The sequence below is a fragment of the Lactuca virosa genome, chromosome 8 (genome assembly GCF_052849685.1).
Source record: "Lactuca virosa cultivar CGN04683 chromosome 8, Lactuca_virosa_CGN04683_v6, whole genome shotgun sequence".
Classification (NCBI taxonomy): Eukaryota; Viridiplantae; Streptophyta; class Magnoliopsida; order Asterales; family Asteraceae; genus Lactuca; species Lactuca virosa.
The window spans coordinates 193,693,347-193,704,130 of record NC_136433.1 but is presented as its reverse complement, the minus strand read 5'-3'; the positions used below and the strand labels follow the sequence as shown (position 1 = coordinate 193,704,130).

At 39.3% G+C, this 10,784-nt stretch overlaps 1 non-coding gene across 1 annotated transcript; it reads right to left on the bottom strand.

Annotated features, from left to right (window-relative positions):
* Positions 1-9,315: 9,315 nt before the first annotated feature.
* LOC145135314 (small nucleolar RNA R71) lies at positions 9,316-9,421 on the bottom strand. Its single transcript, XR_013719776.1, has one exon. It is a non-coding gene; the product is annotated as a small nucleolar RNA R71 (small nucleolar RNA).
* Positions 9,422-10,784: the final 1,363 nt, after the last annotated feature.

Sequence of the window (10,784 nt, the reverse complement as noted above, 5' to 3'; positions counted from 1 at the left end):
GCGTAAAGCCTAGTAATGTTCCCAGATGAGTACGCTAAGCGTACCACCAAAATGCCCGACGTACTCGATGGCTTCGCATGGATCGGGAACCTAGGTACATACGCTCAACGTACGCCTTGGTACACCCAACATATGCCTAGTTGGCCAAAACCTTCTTTTAAGGTCTTAAATCGTTAAGACCTAACGTCCAACTTCATATCCAACTCTCTAGGGACGTCCTAAACAATAAAGTTGGCAACTTTACTATAACTTCCCAAAATTTAAGACCGAAAATTTCATTTGTAATTATGTAGTTATAATACCAATAATCTGAAAACACCCATAGTGACATCCCATATCAAACCAATGCGTCAATAATCAAAACATGTCATAATAAAACAATGTCAGAGTATAACTCCCCAAGAATCTCAAAATGCGGAAAACCATAGTGTGATGTGCTGCGATCATGTCGGCTCGTTTCCTTTCGAAGAAGAAGTACCTGAAACCAAAACTGAAAACCGTAAGCACAAAGGTTAGTGAGTTCCCCCATCATACCACATACCATACAACAAATACATTGCCAAGCATATCTGGGTGTCGGCCTCCCCTTCGGTCTATTTTAATCGGATATTGCCGAGCACATATGGGTGTTGACCTCCCCTTCGGTCTATTCCAACCGGATACTGCCGAGCATACCTGTGTGTTGGCCTCCCCTTCGGTCTATTCCAACCGGATACTGTCGAGCATATCTGGGTGCTGGCCTCCCTTTTGGTCTATTCCAACCTGATATTGGTTTTATTTCATCCCTACCAGTACCACATAATATCATAGCAAATAAGCACATAAAACATAACAGATAGTGGCATACAAGACAATTATCACAAAGACAATCATCTCTACTACAAACAACTAATAGTGTGTTGGCATTAGTGCCTTCGACCTACTCATACAAGAAGGTAACTCACCTCACACTACTGGAGTTCACTGCAAGAAATCCTTAGTTGCTGTCCTGGCAACCCCTCGAGCTATTAATACCAAAATATCACCCAATTAGCAATTGGGTCCCAAACCATGATCCATAATCCATACTTGTGGTAAAATGACCATTTTACCCCTGGCCCAACAAGATTCATAACTAAGGCCCAAGCCCAAAGCCAAACAAGTCCAAAACTCCAAAATCCATATAAGCCCACTAATGGCCTAATTTTCCAAATTAGGCCCAAACCCTTGCATGGGCCTTACCCCTAATCCCAATAATTTATTTCCAATCCAAACATACATCATTAGCTGGTCCAACAAAATTCATGCACTTAGAAGCCCATAAGAACGCCCGAACCTGAAATGGCCCACAAGGCCTAATAAGGCCCAAATCCATTATGGACCTAACCCAAGAAGGCCTAATGTCCAAAAAGGCCTGAAATACTGAATTGTCAACCCTAGTCAACTCCCGGCCCAAGGTCCAAAGCCCAAAAAGTCCACAATCCAAGAAAGCCCAACCTGGTCGAGTACGCCCTGCGTACTCATCTGGTACGCTAAGCGTACACCTGTTGGGGCTAGTACGTGTCGCGTACCAGGTGGGTACGCCCAACGTGCTCCCCTGTACTCCAAACTTCTCCAATAAGCACTTAATCACTTTAGCCCTTGCTCCAACTCTCCAGTCTGACTCCTTAAGGTGACTTTTCAAGTAAAGTTGGCAACTTTACTAACATGCATGGCTTAATGGGACTCTAGAGCTCAAAAGAGATTAATGGATGGTCTTAATTCATTATTGAACTCAAAATCTCCACAAAGTTTGCACCTTTATGAGAGAGGGAACCTTAGAATGTCCAGATCTACAAAATTTGAGCCCTTAAAACGACCCTAGCTCACCAAGAACAAGCAAAAGGGACTAAAATGGCCAAAAACCAACCCAAAGTAGATCTATGAAATGAATAGCCAAGGTAGAGACTTTATACCTTTAAAGTCTTGAAATGGAGATGTTAGCACTGGATCTCCAAGCTCTTCTCCAGAGGTTGAGTCTTTCACCTCCTCCTCCTCTTGCACAAACCACCAAAAGTCTTCTTTCAAGATCCAAGCTTCATCCAGGGCAATCTAGGGTTTTATGGTCATAAGAAGGGGTGGTGGCTGACTTGAAATGACCTAAGGAGTGGTATAATGTTGCTTATATAGGGTAGGAACCCCGAAATTAGGGTTTTGGTCTGAAGGGAGTACGCCCCTCGTACCCCTTTGTACGCCCGACGTACTCATGAGCCACCCGCGACCAATCACCTTTATACGCTGGGCGTACCCCAGCTTATGCTGGGTGTACACAGCCAAGCACGTGCATGCATGGGAATGATGTGCAAGCTTTTCCCTCCAAGGGCCAATTTTATCAATAACTTCAAAATGCCATAACTCACTCATCCTAAGTCCGTTTCCAACAAACCTTATATCCATGAAAAGGTGGCGAGAATACCTACTCTCCTAACAACACTTCCAAGCCTTAAAACATTCCGAATAAAACCTAAAACCCATAAAAGACCGAGATATCAATTTACAGTCATACCCTTGGCTTCCGAAGACACAATCGAGTACATGGATCACTTAAACCATGGCAACTAGATCTGAAATAGGCTAAATCATTCCTTTCCTGAAGCCCTAAACTCCATGACAACTGATGGTTGGGCCGCACCCCAAGCAACAAGGTGAATCTGAAACCGAGTGTTACAACTCTCCCCTACTTAAATTAGATTTCGTCCTCGAAATCACTCCTTACTAACACTCATATCAAGGCAATCAACCTGGTCATCATGATTGGAAATTCTGTGCATATAATAGCCTCCCCCACGGTAGCCGAAACCAAAACCGAAACTTCTATCCCGAAAATAACACTCGAACCTTCAACCCTTGCAAGCCACTTCTACCTTCTAGGACCTGACATCTATAATAACCTGACTTCACGACAGCTCGCCCATGCTGAAACAACCCATACCCCCTCTCAACTGATGGCAAACCAGTCATGACCCTTCCAACTCTGATCATACAACGAATCCTTTGAATAATTCTTCAAACCTAGAGAAGAATGGCTCAATCTCTCAATTAAAACCAACCCTACTTCACCTGAAATTCGAAGCCGAATTCCAATGTCCTGACTCCCTGTAAGATCTGCCACCAAACCATCCTCATTGAGTCTCGCACCATACAAATTGCTTCCAATCCCTGCTCACCCACTATCTCGAACGGAGCAAAATCACCGACCATATACCGCTACAGAACACTCATACTCAACAGAAGACTCAGATAATCCTTCGAGTAACAGATTCATCCCTGCAACAGTTAGACTCGGATGAGAGCTGCTCAAACAGGTCTAATCCATCTGGGTAAATCTGTGGGTTTGCCACATCCCTACTGTTGCACCAGAACTGGTGGGTGCTCTCTCATCTCCCATGTCCATTCTGACCCCTTTCGGTGTTGCCACTACACCTTTGCCAATTCCACAACCTTGTTTCATAGGGTCTTCGTCTTCCTGTCGATAATGGCCACTGGTATCTCTATATAATTCTGGCGATCGTCTACCTGAATGTCCTCCACTGGGACCACTGCGGAATCATCGACCAAGCATTTCTGCAGCTGAGAGACATCGAAAAATGCTATGAATCTGATTGGTCTCCTCTGGAAAAATCCAAGCGATACGCAACCCTCCGTAATACGGGCATTTCCTGTCTTCACCTACCCATTCAAAAAACTACACCAAAACCCAACATTAGCAATGATTGATCACAAACATGGGTGAATGAATCTGATATGATGATTTTCTTATCCATATCTACAAACGGATGCAAATAATAACAGTGTTTGAATACATATCCAAACATATGGAATATGGATAACGTATTACCACAACGAATATATATATATATATTATAATGAACGATTGCTATTATCCATAAGTAGATATCTGCTTTTAGCATATTCAGATCACTAAATTGGATCTAAAGTTAGAATTTATATGCTTATTTTTTATATACACTTGGATAATAGAAATTATGTAGAATCATTGCCAATTAGTCTATGTACAACGTGATGAACAATCATTTGAAGCTTATAAAGAACACCAAAATATTGATATGTTATCAAATTTATCAAAATATTAAAATCCAAAATTGAAAAGAGCATACCTTTTTGAGAATACTCACTTTAGTTTTCTTTTGTGTTTTTTGATTTTTGGTTGTCGACAAGTTTAATTAGGGCAAAAGAAGAGGTGTCATCGGTAATGATGAGGTACACTTGGCGATTATTTTCTAATTTCTTTGGTTTGAGATAATCTCTTACTTCCACTATTCAGGGTCAGCTGAACTTTGGTTGATTTGCCATGTAACATAATAATAAAAGCAAATAAGAGAAGACTAAATGCAATGACGAACCAAAATACCTCCAAGATCGAATATAACGGGGATGATTGTAGACAACAATTACAAATTTCAACCTTCAGTCATCATCATGACGCCCAAAAAGGAGAGGAGTGATTAAAGAACCGCCGAAGAAAAAGGGAAGAGAATAACAATCAACAATGTGATGTTCAAATATGTAACATTTGAATTTCTATTCTAAAAAATTCATCACATCATCTACAAAAATCCTCAGACTTTGATCGCCACTTCAAGCATACCTCCTTCCTACGGTCCCACACAGCCTCAAAAACCCTAGTATATGCAGATATTGAAAAGTGGAATAGAAGTCGGAAGATAAAGAAGAAGGATTCAGAGATGGATGTGGTGGAAGACAGAAGACATGTTAGCTTGAAAATTTGGCCGAAGCCGAAAACCTTTAGTCGGCTTATGAATATTATTGTTCATAAGCTTCTTGTCACTTAATATTATATATAATCCTTATTTCTAATAAAAGAATAAATATTTTGCACATGATTTCTTCTCCTCTCATTTAACCTAAAAGGTAAATTACCAATTACCTTTATCTTCCTAATTAATGGAAATTTTAAATTAAATTGTTATCTCAATCAATCCCAATATAATTGGTGATTACCAAATTTTTTTGCCATAAGATTAGGTAAACTTATTCATTTGTTATAGTTACCATTTTAATTGGGAAATTGACTTATTCAGGTAATTAACTTTCGGTTTGTACACATCTGGGTAACTATTTTTTTTGTATAAATGTAGGTAACGAACTTTTTGGAAGTGTTCACATATGACCATTATGACCGGCTGTAGCAGGTTACATCCGGTCATAATGGTCATATATGAAGACTTCCAAGTTCGTTACCTAAATGTGTACAAAAAAAAATAGTTACCCAAATGTGAACAAACCAAAAAGTTAACTACCCTGATAAGTCAATTTCTTTTCTTTATTTTACCTTCTAATTTTGATTTGATAAAAAATTTAACCTAAATGGTAAATATTTTTAAAACCACACCATTTTGGTAAATATCTTTTTAAAATACACTAGTGTGGTAAAAAGTACAATAGATTTGACATGAAAAAAACACATCGTAGTTTTATAGAATTTTATTGTTTAAGATATTAAATATAAAAATTTAAATTTACTAGAGACTAAAGGTATCAGAAATAGAGACCAATAATATAAAAAAACACACCGTTTGATGAGTTAAAGCTTAGAATATTGTTAATAGAGTTTCAGATTTTTATTTGCATTTCAATTTATGGTTTTCAATTGATCTGGTTCTCCAGTTTTTCTTTCTAGTATCAATTTTCTTTTCATTCAAGGATTGTGATGCATTGGGTTGTGGTGGTGGAAAAATCGATGAAAAGACAATAGGTTGTGGTGTTGGTTCGTTGGAGCCGAAGGACCGAAAAAAGAAGGGATGGTGAAGACATCGATATCACTAAAGATGGAAAGGAAATAGAAGTTGGGGAGGATGAGAGATGGGATGGTCATTGGTGGGATCCAGATTAAAATTTTCAAATGTGGTTTCAGGTTTAGGGTGAGGAGATACATATATGTGGGGTCTATTAATTTATTTAAATATATAAAGAATAAATTCATAAATAAGAAATTAATTAACAAATAAATCAATAACGACACAATAGTCTTTTTAGGTAAGACATGTACCAAGCGCGCAACAAAAATAAACAGCAGAGACCATCTGAGTTAAAAAAAATTAGGGACCAAATACGCAAATTACCCCAAACCACAGGTGTAACGACCCAAAACAATACTAAAATTTTTCATTTAAAACCATATATTTTCATTCATTGATTGTATAAAAAACTATCATTCATTACAGTATTCCAAAAGATCAAAGTACAAATACATCAAGTGTGGAAATCATGTGGGGAAGATGTTGTGCCATCACGCCGGGCCCTTCCCTTTTGAACTGAAAGTACCTGAAACCATAAAGAAAACTGTAAGCATAAATCTTAGTGAGCTTCCCAAATTACCATGTACAACACACATATCATATAACAACACGTGGCTGTGTCAGGTCCGTATCAACCCCCGGGTCCGTATTAACCCAAAATACAACATATAGTTGTGTCGGGTCCAAATCAACGCTCGGGTCCGTATCAACCCCAAGTATGTGATGAATCCGAGCCAATATAGCTCCAATCATAAATCATACAAGCACAACAAACAGAATCATACGATAACATACAGTTCTACTCGTTCAATACAGTGGGTCGGCCTTAGTGCCTTCGGCTCACTTAAGGTGGTAAGAAGACTCACCTCACAGACAGACGAAAAGTTGAACGGACGCGCTGCTCCGAAACCCATGCTGCTGGTCACCTTTACAAATAACAGTAACCAAAACTCAGACTGCCATCCAATACCTAAAATACCCCTAGGTCAAACCCTAGTCAAAATCCAAGTCAAAGTAAAGAAAGTCAACCGGGTCGACTCAGTCAGTACGTGGGGCGTACTCCTCGTGACGCGAGGCATATTTTGCAGTTGACCGAGGATCGGGAAGCTGACCTCGGATGCTCAGCGTACCCCTCGGTACACCCTACGTATACGGCTGCTTGCCACCCTCCTTATTAAGTGCTTAATCCTTTAAGCACCCACGTCTAAACTTCAGATCTAGGCCACAAAAGATGTTCTAAACCATAAAGTTTCCAACTTTATGGTCTAGCATGGCTATTAAGTCCTTAACTCCAAAATCGCTAGTCTCTTAACCCATTGAGACCATCTAACACTTGCATGGAGGAAAACTAGCGCCCAAAAACCCAACTTTATGGCTTAACACCCCTTATAACCTATGAAAGGACAACTCAAAAGCTTTAGAGTACCTTCTACTCAAAAAGACCAAGTTTGGGACCAAAAAGGAAGCAACTGGAGCAAAAACTATATCTATGAGATTTCTACATCAAGGTTCAAACTTTTTACCTCCACAAGGTGCACAAGGGGGACAAGATAATGGATCTAAAGTCTTGAATGAAACACCACCACCTCAATTCTCTTCCTTCTACTCCAAAAGCTCCAAATGGCACCAAAAATGGCTCAACAAACTTCAAAATTCACAAACACTCTTTAGCGTTTCGAAATGAGGAAGGATGTTGAAGATAAGAAAGTGCAAGAGGCCATAAATGTGTTTAAATAGGGTTTAAACCCTAAATTTTAGGATTTACACTATGGATTCGTACACCCTGCGTACCAGCATACTCGCTGCGTTCTAAGGTGATCCGTAGTACGCTTAGCGTATGAGGGTGTACGCCCTGCGTACTCCAACAACTCCGAAATTACGAAATTGACACTGATATTGCCATATTTATACACATTTTTAGGCAATATTCTAATACATTTTAATTAATATTTTGGTTATTTGTAAAGATATATGATACTTATGAGATTAAATTGAATTTTGCAGCCAAAAGGAACATTATTGAAGATAAAAGGACCATAATTGACGAGAATTGGAACTTTGGAGGATTGAAGATTAAAAGAAGGAAATTCCTGCTGAAAAGTCAATCTCACGATGTGAGGGTCAAAGCTCACGATGTGAGGGTCAAAGCTCACGACGTGAGTATCATATTCTAGAAGATTAACATATGGGAAGTTAGAACCCGTGTTTAAAACGGATTACTACCCAACTCACGACGTCAGTAGCGATTTTCAAAATATATAAATTAACCTTCATTCTCACGACTTAAGGAGGTTGGCAGAGATGCATTCTGGGAGATACCCGAGTTTGAAGGTAAGAAGATAAAAACAATTTTACTTTTGCTTATTTTTAGGTTAATTTAGTAGTAATCAGGTTAGAAAATTAACTCCGTTCCCTGTGATCAACACCCGACTTACTGAAACTATTCTATAAACTAACTAGGTACAATGCCTAGGTGCATTCTAGCTAGTTAAGTTCGTTAGGTTATAAATTTAAAGCTAGATAGGTCTAATTTATGCACATCAAGTTTTTGGCGTCGTTGCCAGGGAGCGGCTATTTAGGTTTAGGTTTAATTGCTTTAGGTTAATCGCTCCTATTCGTGGGGTAAAACCTACAAAAAGTTAATTTTTTAGCATTAGATTTTTTTTTCTGAATTACTAAACTCACGACATGAACTAGGTTGTTTTACGTTTTATTTCGTTTTTAACATTCTATTTAGATTATTTGCTTCAACACGAGGTGGTAGAATTACCATGTCGTGGTGAGCATTCAGTAGTACTTTTTAATTACTTTTTGTTCGTTTTTACGTTTTTATTTTTGTCTTTATTGCAGCAGTTTATGACCCGTGGATCCAATACACCTTTGATACCACCACTGGAAGATCTGGAGTCAGCTTTTCATAAAAAGATGGACAAGAATGTAGGAGAAACAAACACACCAAATAAATCACCATTCAAGGAACTAAAATCAGTTTTTAGTAAAAAGAAGGGCAAGCACGTAGAAGAGTCTAGCAACCACCCGAAAGACGAAGGCATTGGGAACACTCCTCATAAAAAGGAATCTGGTTACGAAAATAGACGAAAGTAGCGAACCCGAAAGCGAGCAAGGAAACAACATGACGGAAATTGCCGACATTTCGATGGAAACATACAAGAAAAGAATTCGAGAGGACACCAATCCTGGTTTAGTGCAACCCGCGATTCCCGCTACCGCAACATTCGAGCTTAAAGGACATATTCTTTCCGCACTTAAGGATGTTCCAATTTCCGGGAAAGATCATGAGGATGCTTAGAAACACCTTGAAGAAGTCAATGACATCGTTGATTGCTTCAACATCCCGAACGTTCCACGCGAGACAGTATTATTGAGAATGCTCCCAGTCACTTTCAAAGGAGCTGCTAAAGACTGGTAAAAAGCACTTCCACTCGGTGCAATTACTACATGGGTACAAATGTGTGAACAATTATTAGAGCAATTTTGCCCACCATCAAAAGTGTCCAAACGCAAGAAGGCAATTGCTAACTTTAAGCAACAACCGGGTGAATCACTTTACGAAGCATGGGAGCGTTACAAGGGATTACTGTGAATTGCCCCCAAAATGATCTTAATGTGCAACAAGAAGTATCAATCTTCTACGATGGGGTAAATTTGATGACAAGGCAACTCCTTGATTCTCAAGGACCTTTGACGAAGAAAAATCTCGCTGAAATTAAGGAGTTAATTGAAGAGTTTTCTAAGCATTCGCGTGAGTATCACAATCCTCAAAATGATGGAGCTAAAGGAATTGGGAGTGGCACTTCTGAAGACATGGCGGCTGTTTTGGCTATGTTGAATAATATGGACCGAAGAATGATAAAGATGGATCAATGCATACATGCTATACGTGTGGGATGTGAAAAATGAAATGGTCCACACTTGACAAAGGATTGCCATTTGGATAAGAACGGGAGTAAGAAAGCCCAAGTATGCTACTCAAGTGGAGACCGCTATGATGAAGATTGGAGGAAGCCAAAGAAAGAATGGTTGCCATACGATGAATATAAAAAGCAAATAGACGAGAAATTTAGGCAAACAGGCCGAGGCTTCTACCAAAAAGAGCAACCACAACCTGAAAAGAAAGTTGATTTCAAGTCCATGCTTACTAGATTCATGGAGGCTTCGGAAAAACGTCATGATGAAACCGATGGGGCAATAAGAGACCATCAATATCGAATGAGAGATCAACAAGCTTTACTTAGAAATCATCAAGCATCGATCCAAAACATTGAAGCTTAACTTGGTCAATTAACTACATTGGTTAACGAATGATTATCTCCTAAATTCCCGATAAGAAACCACACCCTCATGTCATGGCCATCGAAACTGAAGAAGACACTATTTCTGAGTTCCTAGAAGCATTAGAAGAAGAGCCAAAGCAACCCGAACAACAGTTAAAGAAGTCGAAATTCAAAGAGAAAAATGTTGCTAAAACACCGTCCTCACAACGTGAGGATTCACACCCCACGACGTGGGCACGGTCTGAACAGAAAAATCATTCTTGCACTTAAGCTTTTCGTCCTCCTCTATCGTTTCCTTCTCGAGCCAGAGTTCACCCACTGGAGCAAGAGCACATGAATTTTATGAAACAAGTTAAGGGTATTCCTATTAATACTCTTTTTATTGAATCCTTGGCACAAGTGCCCGAATATGCAAAGTTTCTTCAAGACTTACTCGACACTCACCAACAACTAGAGAAGACATCCAAGGTTGTCCTTAGTGAGCAGAGTTCCATGGTGATATTATGGGAGAAATACTGACGAAGATAGGAGATCCTAGACGCCTTACACTTCCATGTGAATTTGGAAAAAATATGGAGACTTGCGCTTTAGCCGATTCTGGAGCAAGCATAAATTTGATGCCTTATTCGTTCTATCAAAAGCTCAATCTTCCAGATTTGAAGGCTACTCAAATGACGATTCATATGACCAA